This window comes from Lichenostomus cassidix, chromosome Z (genome assembly GCF_008360975.1).
Source record: "Lichenostomus cassidix isolate B80296 chromosome Z, HeHo_3.0, whole genome shotgun sequence".
Lineage (NCBI taxonomy): Eukaryota > Metazoa > Chordata > Aves > Passeriformes > Meliphagidae > Lichenostomus > Lichenostomus cassidix.
The window spans coordinates 70,300,042-70,319,191 of record NC_139511.1 but is presented as its reverse complement, the minus strand read 5'-3'; the positions used below and the strand labels follow the sequence as shown (position 1 = coordinate 70,319,191).

General features: G+C 42.6%; 1 long non-coding RNA gene across 1 annotated transcript in view; it reads right to left on the bottom strand.

The window, feature by feature from the left end:
• LOC146425190 (uncharacterized) overlaps nucleotides 1-18,892 on the bottom strand; it is a 30,942-nt gene extending 12,050 nt beyond the window's left edge. Inside the window, exon 1 of the long non-coding RNA XR_014846845.1 lies at nucleotides 18,540-18,892. This is a non-coding gene — a long non-coding RNA (uncharacterized LOC146425190). The remainder of the gene's footprint in view (nucleotides 1-18,539) is intronic.
• Between the last annotated feature and the right edge of the window lie 258 nt (nucleotides 18,893-19,150).

Genomic DNA, 19,150 nt, shown 5'->3' with positions numbered 1-19,150 from the left:
GTGAGCTTCATGTCCGAGCTCTCACTGGAGCTGGTGGGGGTTTGAGCTGTGAAAACCAGAGCTGCTCATCTGATCCACTGGTAAATGTCCACTTCACAAAGAACTGAATCACTTTTAGTGTGCCTCTTCCTACTAGATCTCAGAGAAAACACCCAAAGGTATTGATGGATATGTACATATTGTTTTCTGAATCTGAAGCTACCAAGGATTTTTTGAAAGTTTTAACTTTTTCCATTCCTTATTTTTTAAAATTTTATTTTAACCTGAGACAGCATTTATTCATATAGTTGCTCTGTTGTGCCGCAAGTTGGCTTCAGTAATTAACTTGTCCAGCTGAGCTATGTTTTACAGGGTTTATATTGCTGGTGTACTTAGGAACTTTGCTAAGCCAGAGTTCAAAATACATGTTTAAGTTGTTTACAAGATCAGAGCCTTGCTTAAATAAATGTGTGTGCTAATTTGAGCCTAATTGGCTTAATATTAACACCACATGACTATTAAGAATCGATTTAGTTTTAACACAGAGCATCACGTACGTATCTAATTTAGAAAGCCCAAAGAAATTGAATGCAAACAAGTCTGAGAGTGTAGCAGTGAAGTTACAAATTTAAACACACAAGAGCCAGGGTACAGAAACAGTGTGGATCTTCCAGCGTAGCAATAATAATTCAAACATATTGTATCTATATAATATTTTTATTACCAGTCAGACTATTAAATGCATACTTAAATCTATGCACGATATGCAATGTGGGCAAGCCTATTGTTCCTCTGAAAACTATAGCTTTTTCATTTCCTAATTGCAGTTTCATGGCACTGCCAAGGTTTTGTGTTTAATTTATATAGGGATTTCTGTGGTCCTTAGAGCTGTTAATAGAATGGATTCACAAAGACCCCTACTATAAGGAAGGCAAGGCTGGTAAGAATGCTATTCATCATACCACCTTTCATCAGCAGGATTAAAAGAGTTTTTATCTACATTTTGCAAAAGGGAATGGAGTCACAAAGTGATGACCTCATTTACCTACCGCTGAGCAGCAGGCCAGTGTAAGCACTAATAATAAAATCGAGGCCACCCAGGTCCTAAACCAATGCCTTCAGTGAGGCAAGGGATGGGTTATGAATCAGATATCTATATATACAGATATCTGACTCTGCAAGGACAAAATAAATGTACAGGGCCAGAATCAAGGAAGGTCTGCTTCTAGGACCTGCTGGTTTCAGTAAATATAGATATAACCTCTCAGTCAGACCAGTTCCCTAGGTGCAGACCCTGTGCTTATACAGGGCATCAAAAGTGTCAAACATGTGCTTGCATGGATCCCCATGTAATCCATAATTGACAGAATTTCAGCTTTCTTTTGAAGCTCCCCCCTTTTATTTTTTTTTTCTTTTCTCTGTTGCAAAACAACAAGCAAGCAAGCAAACAAAATCCTTTCCAAGCATGACATAAATGAAACTTATACAGTGCTGTAATCTCAGGTTTCAGGCTGTCTGAACGTCAAAAAATTCGGTTTCTTAGAGTTGTAGTTTCATGACCTGGCACCAATTAGCAAAACACCTAAAACATATCTTACCCGATTTGTGCAGTAACATCAAGGGCTTTCTGGAAAGCCAGGGAGCTGAGCATGAGTCTACTAAGCCCCAAAAAAGAACAGCAATTATAAAATATCTGTGCCTGACTATTACAAAGCACTTGCTCAGGGCTTCTCAGAAATAGATGGAAAAAAGGATTTGTCATCCCAAGGCTGAGGGCCTGGGCCAATCCACAAGTAACCCAGAAAGCTCTGACACCTTCAAATGTTGCAAAGCAAATATTGCACAATCCCAGAAGTCCCACAATTCAAATACCCCACAGCATGTTTGCTTTGAACTGTGAAACCCATGGCAATCTTGTTTCCCTCTCCTTACCAGTTAAAAGTCCTGGTTGACCATCCTGAGTGTCTTGAGTGGGGACCTTCAAGGGTCTTACACTCAGAAATCAGAGAGCTAGAGGTACTGGTATTGATGTTGTTATCCATCTACCTTGAGTTTGTGAATCTGGATGTTTAGTTTGTTACTTTTATTTGTTGTCCTTGTCTTTCATTGTGGATGCCATTAAACAGATACCTGCACATGCTTCATTCATTCCACGTGTTCATGCCACGTGTACCCTGATTTGAGGGATGTCAGACAGGGCTAATGTACTAAATGACTTCAGGGCTGAGGCTCCATGCTGTTCTAACACTGTGATGGGCTTTCCAGACTGGTGTTCAGAAGCACTGTTTAGATTAAACACCATAAAATTGCATTTACCCCTTCCAGATGCAGACAGGAAGCTGTGTGTCTCCCTGGGGTGAACTGCACCACTGGGGAAAGGAGTTATCCTGCTCCTCCAGTTTCCTGCTGTGCCTCTCAAGCGTGAGCAGAGGGATGGACTAAGAGCTCATCAGAAGAGCTCCATCTGGCCACTGCACTGGCATGGGCTGAGACTCAAGGGAAGATCACAGCATCTCCAAAGCCAAATAGTCTATCTATTATCTCGCCTGAGCTTTCTGAGAGTGTGACTTGGTGCTGCTCCAGCAGAGAGCAGCTGAGTGCCACAGAACACCCCAGGCTCTGTTCTTCACAGAGCTGCAGTGCCAGTGGGCAGTGCAAGGCTCAGAGTAGATCAGCTCAGCTGGCAGTGGTGCCAGCTCCTGGGCTTGCAGCAACCCAAAAATAAGCCTGTGTGATTGATGGCACTGAGACTTGACTATCTGAGGGATCAGCATCTAGTGCAGGATGGTCGTGTGAGCTTCCTCTGGAGGTTCCTTCTCCCTTCCTTAGATGCCAGAAGGGCTTTCTGAAGACTCATACCACCCAGAAGAAAAGGAATGTGAACCAGCTTATGGAAAGGACACTCTCTACCTTGCTTTTAGGCAGATCTAAAGTAGCAGTGATGCATTCCACTGTGGCTAGCACAGTGAGGTGAATCCCACCTTAAGTGAGATGAACCCCACCTTCACTGGGAATCAAATTTTACCACTGGGAGAGTCCATGGCAGCACCCAAATCTGTGTGCTTTGTCTAAACATAATGAGGAGCACATTGCTTTATTTCCCATAACCCAGAGGTTAACATTTTGATATGCATTTCCTTCTGCTTAGTAGCCTAAAAAGAGTAGATAAATATCACAGCCACCCTTACACCATGCCCCTATTTTGGTCAGATTTTCAGACATTTCCTAGCAAACAGGTTACAGCTTTAAGACATGAATGTAGTCCATAAGTTCAGGCTCAAAAATGGGGAGAAAGAAAAAAAATAATAGGTTGTCAGCTGTCTTTAAAAAGGTGCATGCATCAGGAGAGAAAATAAAGACACTATTGCTGTGCATAGGAGACTTCAGAAGCATTCAGATAATACTTACATCTGCTTTAATGATTCCATTTAAGCTGTCATTTTCAGCATTTACCTTGCAGCATTCAAAAGCAACTACACTTACATGTTCTCAACAGACTCAGTGCCAGTCTCAGATAGAAGGGAAAAAAAATAGAAAAAAGAGGAAAATGAAAAGTGCCATACAGTATGTTTCAAAGAACAAATTTCTTGCAGGAAATTAGCAGTAATTTTGGGGCCACCACTGTTGAAGAGAAATAAGTTTCAAGAGAAAAGTGAGCAGTAACAAAAGGCAGAAGTAAAGACAGGTTCATTGCAAGGCTTAAAGTGGAAAAGGGAAATATTTTGAAGCAGGAGCTTTGGAACCAGTGTGTTCTCTGTAAAACCCTGCACAAATCACGTCACCACCTTTGCCTTACATGGTTTGTGCCACCAGGAGCAGTAAGGCTGTGGTCACACTGGCATTCCAGAGCTCAGATTTGCCCCCACAGGTGCAGCTTTGTGGGTACAGCTCTGGGCTGGGGTCTTGTTTGGGTTCATTGTTGACACAGCTTTTCTCAGTGGCCTTGGACAAGCTACTTTAACTGCTTGCTTGCTTTGACAGAGGCACTCTTGACACATGCTGTGCTGTGATTTAAGCCATTCTACCCTCCTGTCAGCCACAGATTGTCTCTCCCTGATGCCCAGAACCACAAGAGGGTGTGAAGCCTCACTTCAGCCTCTCCAGCTCACATCCCAGCATCTCAGATTAATCCCTCACAAGGATGGTTTGCTCTGCAGTGCCTGGGTTCACACATGCAAACTCTGCTGCAAGAGGAATAAGGCCTGGAGAAAAGGCCAGCTGGGAGCCAAAGGCTACGTGAGTTGGATAATAATGTTTTAGGATCACAGATCTGTTAAGGTTGGAAAAGACCTCTAAGATTGTCGAATCCAAACATAGATCATGGAATCATAAACTCATGAAAAGATCTGGGTTGGAAGGAACATTAACAATCTTCTAGTCCTAATCCCCTGCTGTGGGCAGGAACACCTTCCTCTAGACCAGGTTGCTCCAAGTCCCATCCAGCTGGACCCTGAAGACCAGAAGATTTCTGGAAAACTCTGTTCAATCAGTGTAAAACTTAAGGGAATCCTAGAGTTTGTGTCCCTTAAATTTGCCTTGTACCATTCATGAAACAACCTAGAATTGAAGCTCTTAAAATTTCTGCCATCTTGACAGAATTTGTTTGTCCTTCTATTGCACTCTGGTAAGATCCCACCTGGAGTGCTGTATCCAGCCCTGGGGTCCTCAGCACAGGAAGGACATGGAGCTGTTGGAGTGAGTCCAGAAAAGGCCATGAAGATGCACCAAGGGATGAGGATGCTCCAAGGGATGCTCCAATGTTGTGAGGAAAGGTTGAGAGAGCAGAGGTTGCTCAGTCTGGAGAAAAGAAGGCTCCAGGGTGATTAGGGGTTTAAAGGGTTTACAAGAGATTTGGGCAGAAATTTTGCACAAGGGCATGGAGTGTCAGGACAAGGAGAAATGGCTTCAAACTGATATCAAATAGATATCAGCTAGAAATTCGTTACTGTGAGGGTGCTGAGGCACAGGATGCCCAGAGAATCTGTGGTTGCCCCATCCCTGGAAGTGCTCAAGGACAGGTTGGACGGGGCTCTGGGAAACCTGGTCTAGTGGAAGGTGCTCCAGCCAATAGCAAGGAGTTGAAAATATTTTAGGCACCTTCCAATCCAAACCATTCTGGGATTCTGTGGTGGTTGATTCATGGAAATGTTTGCTCTGCTGCTGGGGAGTATCTCTTCAATTGCAGGTTTCTAAGGAAAGAAGACAGGAGATGAGAGGTTCATTCTTGTTTTTGTACCATGGAAACAGGGGGTTTCAAATACTATAACATGTTTCTCCATCTGTATCTGTATCTAAATAGTAAAACAGATGAAGAAGTTGGAAGTTACATATTTACTGAAAGATTTCCTTTTGCTGTAGGTCTTTGAAGAATTCATTTATAACCAGATATTTTGGAAATTTAAGTCCTGTGTTTATGGAGTAAGTAGAATAGCTGAGGTTAAATGCCAAGGGACCTCCTTAGGCCGTGGAGACATTAATGGCATCCTGCTGCCTGCAAGACACACTCCAGCTACAGAAATGTGTGAAATTAGGAACACCACTTTCTTTTCTTTTCGTTCTTTGGATCCCTTCCAAATTCACCTCTGTCTTCTCTCTCTGGATGAAAACCAAAGACAGTAGATGCTGCAGTGTGTATCCTCAGGAGCACCTCTGCAGATTAAATGTCCTCAGCTATTGTGAATCCAAAGTCTCTGATGAAAAATCCTTTCTGTGACAGAGGAAAATTCAAAATCTAAATATGAAATGGAGCCAAATTACCTAGTTTTGCTACAGGAAATCCAACATATCATTACACACTGGTTTACTTGTGCGTGTCCAATTTAATGTGCCTGGCTTTTTTTTCTCATCAAAAAGAAAAAAAAAAAGAGCTGGAAAAAAAAGGGAAGAAAAGGAGAGAAAAGGAAAAAAGAAAGAGGAGAGGAGAGGAGAGGAGAGGAGAGGAGAGGAGAGGAGAGGAGAGGAGAGGAGAGGAGAGGAGAGGAGAGGAGAGAAGAGAAGAAGAGAAGAGAAGAGAGAAGAGAAAAGAAAACAAGAGAAAGAAAGAAAAGAAAAGAAAAGAAAAAAAAAAGAAAGAAAAGAAGAAAATAAAAGCAATTGATGATTTTTTATCTCTGAAGAAGGTGGGAAGTGGACATTGCAATGCACATTTTTGGGGTCTCCAGACTCTGGTGAGGACTGCGGGATCCAGAACTTCATATTAAGACTTGATAAAGGGTCTGAGCCACTGCCTGGAGTTTCCCCTGGAGCGGCCCTGGTAGTTGCTTCAGAGTCAAGCACAAGAAACCCTGCAGAAGGCAGATATGGAATAACTGGCCTACAGGGAAGTTTCTTCCTCAGCTTCGTTAATTAGAGGCTAGCTAAAGTCTCCAAGCATAAGTATTTATATCCTGGGACCAAGAAGTGCTGAGAAAGGGCTCCTGGTCTGTGTCTGGGTTGTGAATTGGCTTCCCAGGCAAGAAATATCCTGGGAAATCTCTTTGCTGTCAAAAAGCAAGGTGTGGTGAGGTCAGCTCTCCAAAGGAGCTCAGCACTTCCAAAGGGTCGGGGTGGGTCTTGTTTTTGAGTCTCCATCCCTGTGGCTCTGCAGAAGGGGCTCTGATAGCTGTTGTCTGTGGCTGGGTGCTCTGAGATACAGAAAAAGGGAATCTTGAATCCATTAACACTGAAATACCCTGTACAACCAGTCACTGGCCATGGCAATGGGGTTGAGGCAGCTGCCTGCAAGGAAGGACAACTTGTCCCTGTCCAGCTTTCACCACACCTTAAAGGTGAGATATGCATTGCAGGTCCTGCATTCCCCATGGTGTTCTGAGTCAGAAAACTCTATAATGAAGGTACTTCACCCTTAAATGTTGTATGTAGAGCTGATCAGATCAAAATGCTGGATTTTTGTCAGGAAACTTGAAGTCAGTAGAATGACATGTTGATGGAGCAGTTAAAAATGAAATCCTTCTTTTCAAAAAGGTGCAGGCAATCTAGTTTCAAATTTTCAGAACAGGAGGCATTTTCTATTACTTCAAAGTAACTTCTCACAAGGATACTCACTGTTATTGTATAACAGTGTTATTAACACTGTTATTGTATAACAGCATTCTAACCATGTAAATGTTTTTAAAATAAATTTTAACAAATTCTACTGATTGGCAGAAACATTTTTATTGACCAAAACTTTTGTTTTGCCTTATTTTTAAGTTATGTTTCTCTGGAAAAAATATATTTTTGTTCAGGGTGGGAGACGGGCTAGACTCAATTCAAAGCAGAAAAAGGACTGCTGCAGACTTGCAATGTGTTTAATGAAGAAGGACATCTGTTTTCCATGTAATGCTAATTTAAAGTTTTCAGCACTTTGACAGGTGGAGCTTGGAAAAGAAGTGGATGATGAGAGTGGGAAGCATGGAGACAGAAGGGGGAGGAGATATGACAGTGTTAAGGATGGACAGCTAGTGACAAGAGGGTTATTTTTTCTTTTGTGAAAGAAAATAGTAAACCAATAATGCTTTTATATTTCATCAAAAAAAAAGATTTACGAAAACTAGTTGTAATTGGATTTTTGGGGAAATTAGTGTTTAGCTAAATAAGTATGTTCAAACCAATTGCAAATTTCATCTGCTTAAAATAAGTGGAGACCTCCTTAAGAAACTATTTTCTTCCATCCTTCATAAAATAAAACAGAAAAAACAAACCAAAAAAAACCACCCCTAAATTAAAAACACAAAACAAGCAAACAACCTCCTTTCTCCCCTGAAATTATCCTCAGAACACAATCTTTCAGTATTAAAAAAAGTCCTGCAAATGCTTTCTTAACTAAAAAACCCATCTTTTTCTTAGGAAAACATGTATAGACAAAATTACCAAGACAAACCGATAAATAAAATTGACCTGCTGTGATGTTAGCTTACAGCTGATTGATTTCAGTTCTGATGTGCCACAGGAACACTTGTGTGCCATGAGTGCTGGCTAAGACTTCCCATAACTTGCTGCAGTTCCTGAATTGCAGCTCTGGGCTGGTCAGCTGGGCAGTGCAGGTGGACACTCTGGGCTGGTCTGGGCTCCTCTGCTCTGGCTTCTCTCTGCCCAGTGGTGAAATCCCCAGCTAAGGGTGACAGCTGTGCCCTGGGAAGTCAGGATGTGTTGTTCCTGGCACAAAGCTGGAATTACCATGTGGCTTCTGAACCCAAGGTCCATGTTGAGATGGGGTATTGGGAAAAAAAAAAAAAAGAAAAAGATAATTTACTTGAAGCAGGCACTTATGGGACCATTTCCAAGACTGCATCCGAGCATCTTCCAGTAATTAATTATGAATTTGAATAAATGGTTCACTCTCTCTTTCATGATTACTAATTTGGGATCTGGGTCAGAAAACTGAGCGCAACCCACTGAGAGGCACTGACTCTGACAAACTCAGCCCCACTGGGACATTTCTTCATTTAAAAGCCAGCAGATGAATGGGTTGAGGCAGAAAATGAGCAATTCATCCCACCCAGATGTCATGGAGATGATGAGTCCATACCTACATCTCAGTGCTGGAAGGCAGTTGGATACAAGAATGGATTCTGGGTTGGTTGGTTTTTTTTTTTTTAACATAAAATTGTCTACTTGCAAAATGGCTCATCTGCATTTAGGTTGGGCTTTAAAGTTTCCTGGGGTGGGGTAGCTGTATTCTTGCTCCCCATCCTCTCTCTAATTTTTTTAATCAGGAGCCTGCCTCCACCACACCATTCGTAACTGCCTGGGAGAGCTGTGACAAGTAAATTTCAATCTCTCAGTGGAGCTGATATTCTTAGAGCTGCAGGAGCAGTCATCATGAAGGGGAAAGCTGTGAATGCCAATAAATTATTGAAGAAAGCAGGAGAAGTATTTCCTTCTGTTGACACATTGGCATTCACCTTTGGGAATGTAATCATGGGAAAGGTAGGCAATCTTTTGTCATAAGAACCTTTTGCTCGGAGAATTCAGCATTTTTAAAACCATAGTAAGGAGACTGCAAGCTCTTGACATGGAAGGGATATTCAAGCTACAGGACATCTGAATCAATTGTGCACATTAAAATGTGCTTCATGATACAACATGAGGTTTTAGGACGCAAAACCCTCCAGCTCCCTGACCCCATGGGCCAGGATCTGCCCAGGAGTGGAATTGTTTTCCATGAATAAAGCAAGGCAGCCTTGAAGAAGTCACAGTATAATCATGGCAGAATGTAAAACTCAGATGAGGGCAGGAGGCTGAAGCCAACAGAGACCTGTTGCTCTAAGACAGAGAACTAGCAAGGTCATGTCTACAGGGAAGGACAATTCCTTCCCTCTTGGACTGTACCTCAGGGAATTCCCAGGGAATGGCTGAGAACAGGACTGGAGAGCTGGGATTGTGCATGGTTTTTTCTTCTCGCCTGAAACTGTGTCTCTCTCACCTTCTGCCAGTGACAAAAACAAAGCTTTCCAGACCCAGTAACAAGGAGGATTTGTTCCTCTGAATTTTGAATTCTGCTTGGAAAGCCATCAAATTAGCACTGATGTTTTATTCCAACATCAGAAACGGCAGGGAAAAACACCCAGGAGCTCCCTGGATTTAAATCCACAAAATCAGCTCCAGTTTTGTTTAGACAAGATGAGTGAATAACCCCCCCCTCCCCAGCATCATACTTGGCTCAAATCACCAATTTACTGGTTTACAAAAATCTAAAACTGCCCCTCCGGCAAATTAAGGGATTACGTCAATCATTCAAGTCCAGTCTACCTGACAACAGCACGCAGCAACAGGGCAAAAGGTTTGATGCTCTGCTGGAATGTGATAAGGAGAAAATGCCAAATGACACATAGGCAAAGTTATTACCAGTGAGATGAAGACAAACTGGAGGGAGTTCAGAGAAGTGCAGCAAAAATGATTAGAGAGCTGGAGGGGTTGATTTACAAGGAAAGTTTTACAAGAACAGCCGTCAATATGCACAGCAGGGCTGAGCAACATCTGAGGGGGAGAGGGAGCCCATTGCAAACATCTGAACAGCACAAACACCCAGGGAGGAACAAAATTACCCCAGGGGGAAATAACTAGGATAATGGGTTGAAATTAAGAGAAAGAAGATAAACATCAAAATAACTTCTCAGTGGAAAGACTGTAGAATAATCTAATACTGGAAGACGTGGAAGTCCAAACCAAACAAGCTATAAATTCCTTCCCAGAGACTCTGAAGATATAAGCATCAGAAACAATCAGCTTTAGAAACCCAATATTTCTAAGCAATAAGTATCAAAGCTTTCAGGGGAAGCCAGGTGTGAGAAGCCATTTAAAAGGGATGGTTTCTGGATAATTCAGTGACAACATTTTTGCTGCTCAAAACTGTGTCAGGGAGGAGATGGAACAGGCTCCAGCTTTTAGTTTAGTGCATGAAGTGAGCAGGCTGGAAACCCCCAAAAGTGCAGTTTTGGCAATGTGGTCACTCTCATAGTCCCTGATGAATAGTTTTCCGGTAGAGATAGTTGGTCTAAATCTGCCTCCAGTCTGGAGTGACTGGAAATCAACACCAGATAATGGCTGCTTGGTAGAAGGTGTGACATGAGTTAATGCACTCAGTTGAATTTCTACTGGCTATTGGACATGTGCTCACATTAGAAATGCTTGGAACAGCAGGATCAGCATTAAATTGACATGTACACTGACAATCTTGCCAAAGAAATCCAGAAGGGGGTGGACATTAGTAATGAACTGCACATTCACCTTTGGAGTGAAGTCATTAGCAAGGTAAACTTTACCTCATTGGCTCTGAACCTCATCTTCACCACCACTTCACCCAGCTCCTGTGTGGGATGTCAGATTGCAAAGAAAATTGTTTAGCATATTTCCTCAGCATGCTAGAAAAACCTGTGATTAAAGAAAAGTTGCATTACAGAAAATTTGTTTGCTAGACACTACTATTTTTTAAATAACTCTTTTCAGGCTGTTTCATGAGTGGGGAAGGCACGAGCAGTTTGTTGCATATGATCTAATTCATGTGGTTATACAGAAGGTAGTAATAGCTGCAATGAGTAAGGAAGCAGCATGGGAATCTCTTACAGAGTAGTATTTGAAGGTCTGGCTGAGTAAAGCCACTTAGGCCATTTCTAGTTTATTGTTGTTACACTTTGGTGTGGCTTTCCAGTAATTTATAGGGGTGTTTGTTGAGTTCATGAGCTCTTGAGACCTGCATCCAATAAAATAGTGATGTACTTTCTCTTGACTGAAGGCAGAGGCATATATCATTGCATGCAGTGGGTCTGATATCATTTTATGCCAGTTGGGGAAAAAGGCTGTAAGGCTCTAACTTAGTCAAAAGCAGTGGAAAAGTTTAAAAAAAAAAAAAAAGTCAATAAAAGACAATGCAGTGTGAAGGACACTGTTTTGTTTCCAGCTTCTTCAGCCTGACACATTAAGTTAGAAGGCAAAGAATTTGGTAGGTTAATCTTATCCTTTTCTAGGAGATCCCATATTGGTTTATGATCTCTTTCTGAGCTTGATATAAAGCCACAGAAGTTAATGAGCAGCTATTAGATTTACCATTATTTATATACACATATATATTCCCATAAATTTTCATCTGTATTTTAACATTTCCAAGATGAAAAGTACTAATCTTTTATGTCCTTGCAGTGTTAATGTTAACAACAATATCCTTTTAAATTTAATTAACATTTTAAAAAGTTGCCTCTACCTCTGCCATTAGCCTCTTCCCCTCTATCAAACAATAATTGATGAATAAGACTTGTTTGATTAGCTGTATAGAAGAGAAAGAAAAAAACCACACCAGGAGTGAGGTTTATTCCTAAAATAACTTCTTTCTTTCCACCTACAGACTAGTCTAGACATTCGACAGTCAGTCAGCATGCAGAACAATCCCATCATGTAGAAAACAACCCAAAAAAGAATATCAGTTTCTAGAGTGACTGTGTGACTCTGTATAAAATAAATATAAAAGTTTCCTCCTTGCAAAAGACAGAGCCAGCAGCCTTTGTTGACTTTCTCAGAAGACTCGGCTCACTCCCATATCAAGAAAAGGACCCAGAGGTCTCTCTGATGTCACATCACCTGGCAGCACAGCCCACAACAGGGACAGGGATCTTCAGATGCAGCACAGTGGGATCCCAGCTCAGGACAGCCCAGCTCGTGACCTCCCAGCTGCCAAGGCTGGGGCTGAGTGAAGGGGCTTTGCACATCCCTGTGAAATGCCAGGTGATTTCAGGTAATCAAATACTTCTGCCGACCAAATATTCCCATTAGTTTCCCTTGCCCTGGGACACAGAGAGTGTGTCTTGTCACTTGCACACCAGCTTGGTCTCCTCCATGGCATGGGCAGAAGGTGCTGCTGGTGGAACAGCCAAATCCCAGCACGCCTGGTGTTGCCAGTGAGCTGCTCTGGCCACATGCCATTCCAAGGGAGGAGGGGTGAGTGGAAACTTTTGTTTTGTTTGTTAAATTCAGCTTGGGATTTCCCCGTGACTGCTACCAGCGGAAAGTGTTAGCATATGAATTATTTAACATAAACTCAGGGACTGTAGTAAGTCTTCTGACTGTCTGACTTCTGCGGAGATTTCTTTAGCTGACAGAGGTTGCAGATGCATTTTCCAGTCCTAGATTGTACCTCGTGGTGGCCCCAAAAATGCTTGAGTGTAAAAGCGGGGAGACCTTAGGAGAAAAGGACTCTTGTGTAGAGAAATCACTTAGGATTTCAAGCTTATAATTTCTGTTGTTAAATCAGGTTTAAGAAAGAAAGAGATCATAATTCAAAAGAAAGGTCATCTTTGATCTGTCTCTATCTCCTTGCTTTCTTTTTACTCCCTTTGTTCGGGAAAGGAATAAAAACCCACATTATTACTCAGAGGTAAAGCCTTAAAGGGAGCACAGGCTATTATGGATGCCCCAGCTGTACTTTCCCTCTCTATCTGAAATCAGGAAACCTTTCTATTACCAACAGCAAACACACCTAAGTACAAATAAATGTTGCCTTGAAGAACTTACAAGACAAATGTGGAGGTGGAAGAAAGGAAGCTGCTGCTGGGATGGGGAGCTGAGGCGCAACAAGGTTAAGTGGCTTTCTGGAGGTCGCTCTGGAAGCCTAAGATCGAGCTGGGAAGAGAACCAAACTCTTCTGAGTCATCATCCCCTGACAAGCCCATCCTTCTTCTTTCCCTACTAAATGGAACAATCCTGCATTGGTTGTGGTATAATGGTCTACATGACCGGGTAGGTCTTTTCCATTTCCAATGTCTATGATGAGAGTAATTCTGCTTAATGGGGATGCAGTCAGCTGGTGCCAATGGTTAAGTGTTGCTTAACCAGGTGTTAAATAGGTATGAAATTCCAAGCTCTGGGCTTTGAATGCAGAAGTTGCCAAATGAAAATGAAAATAAAATAAAATAAATAGCAAAAGGGAAGGAAAAAAGAGAGAGAGAGAGGGAGAGAGGAGGAAATGCCTTGGAGTATCAGATCCATGTGCTTACATACATTCAGTCTGTTGTTTTCTTTCTATTCCTGTATTTCCAAGGGGGTTTAAATAGCATGTTTACTTAATAAGGTTAACAGACTATATAATACCCAGCTCTATTTAAGTACACTCCTCCTCCTTTCTCTTTTCATTTTTTTTAACATATGCAATAGCTGGTTTTTTATCATCTGTCACTTTCTTTTACAATGTCACCTTTAACTCGCTGCTGAAACCCACTGTTCTAGTGAACTCTGCTTTCCCTGTGATGTGTTTATTTAATGTGTATTCAGAGGACTAGCAATTGCATGCAGGCATCAGGCAGGTAACATTCCACCGCTTTGTCTTATTTCCTTACACCTTTTTTTACTGTCTTAGAATTTTTGATAGAAAGTATATCTTGTGTTTTTATACATGTTACTTTTATGTACTTTTTCATGTGATATATAATATTAGTGACTCCTCATCCTCACCATTTTTTCTTTTGTTAGTGAGGGAATCTCATAATCTTCTTTCCTTTCTGCTGGGGAATCTCACACTGGTCCATTTCTCACATTTCTTCCTTTCAGTGCTTTAAAGTTTGACACATCTGAAATCCATAAATTATTTCACAGCCATCAGTGTTTCTTCCCAGGTTAAATTATTTAATGGCGTTGTTTTATTGAAAGGTTCAGATTAGCTGCTGACACTTATTGACAGGAAGAAACACATCCTTCCACAGAGATAAAACATATTTTTTATTAAAGAAGGGAACGATGCAGGATTGGGTTCTTCTTCTCACATGAGGAGGAGCAAATGAAGACATTTGGCCCTTGAAATGACAGTGTGCCATGGAGACATGTAGCACTGTCTTTTATTCTCTCCCTTTCTCTCTGAGTCTGAGAACCTTATTTTAACACACTCATTTCGCTTCTTCTGTCCTTCAGGTTCTAGTCTTAATCCCAAACGCCAATTGCCCCACGGAGAGTGAAACATTAAGGGACTGCAGCTGAAGAATGAAGCTCTAGGCTTTGATTTCAGTGGGTTTCATTATGTGTCTGGAGCTACCTTCCCCAGGGTTTGCAAAGCCCATCAGCCCTGGTGCTCTCCTGTCCTCAGCCAAATCCACACTGAGGGGTTTCCTTCTGCTGGCTGGGTCAGGGCAAGAGCAATGCCACGCATCTGACTAGTGTTCTGCTTTTCCTTGACAAGTTTGGCCCCAGGTTGTTCCAGGAATTTTCTGGTGTGAAATGCTCAAGAGAAAAAAAAAAACCAACAAAACCTAACAAAACACAAAACTCTTATTAGCAGCACTGAGCCCACAGGCTCAATCAAAAGGAAAATACAGCACACACATGCAAACACACACTCATATATATGTATGCACCTCTGTAGATACAGAGCAAGAACTCATCTACATAAACAGAGGAATGTTATTGTGGCAAACAGCACTCTTCTCCCTTGATTTCAGCAGACCCTTTCTACCTTCACTGTGCAAAATTTGACAGTTCACTGCAATGCTACAGAGAACAGCACAAGCCTTCCTCATGAGGGTGTTATGAATTCAGTGTTCTTGTTGCTTCTTTCAGAATTTACCTTGAAAGAATTGACTGAGTCTGGGGACTCACCCCAAATTTCTTGCAGAAGCACCAGAGCAGATCCCCAGGACATATAACAGGAGGTGGCAAGGCTGTGCTCTGTCCCAGCATGAGGGGACAGGGGTGTGCCAGGGTGGGAAAAGCCTTTTGGGGTCATTTGGGTCCCTGCAAAAGAGAGGACAGCTGGTGTTCTCTGCAGGACAGGATGGTGGGGGTGGAAAAGGCACCACTGGCTGGCCCAGGCATCACTTTGGGATCCCAGCCTCAATTCATGGGACCTGCTTTGGTTTACACCATTATTAGATACACAGGAGGAGGATCAGCACAGTCCCCTACCCTTGTTTTCAGCAGTATCTGCTGCACCTGGGACACTTTAAAGTGCTGCCTTCTGCCTGCATGGTTTATCTCTGCCCAAATAATTCAAATCTGTACAAAGCTGGCAGTACAAACAGTAATAAAGTTCATGGTGGTTTTGCAGCAAGTATGTTGCTGCAAACCACCTCTTGCATAGACCTTCGGTGCTGCAATCCTCTGATCACCAAAACACAGAGAAGAAAATACATAAATGAATTAGGGACAGCCCTTTCGACTCAAGAAGAAATGAAAAAAAAAAAATCCCAGACTGGAACTATTCTACACAATTTTTGTCCTTTCTGTTGATCCAGGAGACATTTTGGTTAGTGAAAGAATCTTTCAGGCAGACACTTCAATGATATTTTTACTACAGAGATTTTTATTCCTTTACAAAAAATTGTGTGAGAGTCTGAGAAATAGTTTTATTTGAGCACCTATAAGATTTTTTTGCCCCTAGTTTTTGGAGTATTTGAGGGGGTATTTTTATTGTTTTTTTTTTTTAATTAAGAAATAAAAAAAGAAGAAAAAAATAAGATAGTTTGTTCTTGTGGCTTCTTGTAGATGGGTTGAAGTTTCCTCTCTGTCTGAAAAATACAGGGGCTTGAAGCTGTGTGTCCTGTTTGTGTCACAGAGCTATATGCTGGTGGAGCCAATGCCAGACCCATTTCCTATCCCTATGAGTCTTGTGAGAAATTCTACCCTTAACCAAAATAAGCCCTCTTCCCCCATCATATTTTCATGAAAGAAAAAAAAAACAAAAGGACCAACCACAAAAGAAAAATAAACGAACAAAGAAACAAACAAACCCCCCCAAAAAACCAAGCAAAAAATCAAAACAAAACCACAACAAAACATGTTTATCATGTTTATCTGAAGTAGTCCCAGTGTTGGCATATGAAGAAAAGGGTTCCCCAGGCAATGTCCCAGCCCTGCAAGGAGCCAAACTCCCTGTTCTCCTTCTGGGAGCAGAGGATGTAACTACAGCTGAGCTGAGTGTCTGGGGTACATGATGGCCTGCAGCATGTGTCCCCAAGAAGAAAATGAGGGAAATGAAAGAAGTGGAAAAAGGATGCTAAACCTGCTGTCTCATTCTCCACTGATTATGTCTGTTCTCTCTCCAATCTGAAAGGAAAACATCTATATTTCTGTAGGACAGCTTAATGCGTCCGTGATCGGATAATGTGCATTACAGCCTCCTTTGCTATTCTCAGAAGAGTGCTCTAATGCCCTGCTTAAACGTAGGACACACACATCTGTGAGGAAAAATACTGTGTCCTTCGGCTTCATCTTGGATTTGTTCGAAAAGTAACTCTGCTTTCAGCCTGCCTCGCAGGAGTGTGAGAGGGAAACAGGCAGCAGAGCCCACGTCTCCCTGACTTTTAGGTTAAAAATGACATTAATATGGCAAAGCTTCTTTCAGGACTTCATCATTTCCACCAGCAGAAAGGAGACGAAGGCCCCAATCACATATGTGCTCAGACATGCAGAAGCAAATGCCAAAATGAATTAACTGGAATAGCTCTATTAATTTATGCCTCGGCAGTAATGACCTTAAGACACAGAAGAATTATATATTAATTTGTTTCTAGTGTATAACACTGCTAAGTTAACACATTTAGGAGAACTCACTTCCCTCACCTCCTGCTGTGGAGGTAAATGAGGCAGTGTCTGATGGTGACAAACCAGACCAGATTTCCACTAGATGGCAGCTGGTGCCTGCACAACCTCCAGGCATATTTTGGTGCAGCAAATACTTTTTTTTTTTTTTTTTTTTTCAGTGCTAATCATCTCACAAGCTGGAAAATGGGCCATTTCTCTCCTCCCTCTCCCCCTCTTTGTTGCTCACTTATTGGGGAGGAATGGGAGAGAATAAGGGGAGGGGGGGGATCGCTTGACCGGCACGGTTTTGTATCAGTCCTCCATCTGCTGCAGAGCTGGGCTGTTTTTTTTTTTTAAGCCAACATTGGCTCTGTGAGTGCAATGGGAGAGACAAGACCGTGTGTGTGTGTTTGTGGGTGGATGTGGTCAGGGGGAGAGAGAGGCTGGTGCTGAGAAGTTTTCCCAGAGGGTTTTGCAGCAGGGACGGGTTGGCAGGCTGAGCTCCTCGGGGAGGAAGGAACACTTTCTCCTGTGCCCAGGTGAGGGGATGGGGCTGGGGAGGGAAGGCTGTGTGGTGAGATGGGGAGGATCCCCTGCACAGTGGAGTGACATCTGCAGCAGCCTGAGGGAGGGCAGTGCCACAGCTGGGGTGTGGAGTGTCCTGAAGTTTGAGATCACACCATGGGGAGCAGAGAAACTGACGGAAACAGAGTCAGAGAATGGTTTGAGTTGGAAGGGACCTTAAAGATCATCTCATCATCTTGTTCCAACACCCCTGCCACGAGCAGGGACACTTTCCACTATACCTGGTTGCTCAAAGTTCCATGCAGGCTGTCATAAATAAACCTGATGTGTGCAAAGGTGTTGACCCCAAGCTTTGTCCATCTTCTGGCCAGGGAATGATGGGGAAGAAAAACATCAAAATTGATACCTAGTTTGCTTCTTTTCAACAGGCCAGTCTAAAACATTCTAAACACTTTTAATCTTCCTGCTCAGGCTGCTTTCCCAGTCCAAAATAACAGCTGTTTCTGCAAAACTTTCCACTTGAGACTCTGGAGCTTTCAGTAGTACCTAAGCAGCTTTGTGAATGCTTTCCACCTTGTCCAGAGGGAAACTGAGGCACAGGCCAATACCTTGCCCAGTGATGATACACATTTTCTTGTTTGTCTCCCTTCTGTATGATGGACATTGCAGCAGACCGAGGTGGTGAGGTCCCTACTACTGCAGCCTGCAGGAGATGACAACAGGAGAAGGCTGAGGGGCTGCCTTGAGGCAAAATCTCATGTTTGTAGAAGGTAGACAAACATGCCATTGGTTCTGAGTATTTAGCTTTTCTCTGTTACAAGACATATGGAAAGTTAATTTTCCCTTCTCTGAGAAGAAGGGTGCAATCCGCAGGTTTTTTTCTGAGCTGATGTTATCTCCAGCCTCTTCTCCCCACCTCAGCCCCCCCTGGGTGTGCTGAAGTTTTTCCCCTCTCCCCAGACCTGCTGCTGCTTTGGCCCTTTATGCTCCTTTCTGTGCATCACCCTTTCTGTGCAGCAGCTTTTCAGCTAACAGATTGTTACACTTCCACTCCTTACCTCCTTCTCCTCCTCTTCCTCCAAAACCATGCCCAGACCCCAACAACAGCATCTCTGCAGCTTCAGGGTGCCTCCAGCTCTTTGGCTGCTTCCAAAAAGTTCTATGCATCAGGCAGGAGATGCTGCAAAATGCCAAATCTCCTCTGACTAATTTTGCCTTGACTTTCCCAATTCTTCCCTCGTCTCCTGTTGTTTGTAGTTGAGTGCCTTCCACTAGGTCCCAAGACGGCTGATTTCCTCCCTCGGGGCATTGCCAGCTGCCATATATGAGTTTCTCCTATAGAGATTGAATGAAAACATATACTGTGCTGGAGTGTTAACTTGTAATGCAGCTATCAGCAGAAGTACATATCACTCTGGGTGGCATTAGTCAATTATGACAGAAAGCCCATTGGCGACACAAGTCAATTGATAATAAAGCATAATCTCTCTTCCCCCCGTCACATATTTACCAGCTATGAACTACTGTAGCATATTTCCTATTCACAGATGAATGCTCCAGCCGTTCAGATGGGTTTTTTTCAGAGCTGAATGCAATCTAGAGGGTTAATGGCTCCAGTGCAGTGGTCTGAGGATAAAGCCACTGCAGGTGCACAGCTAAACGGGGAGTT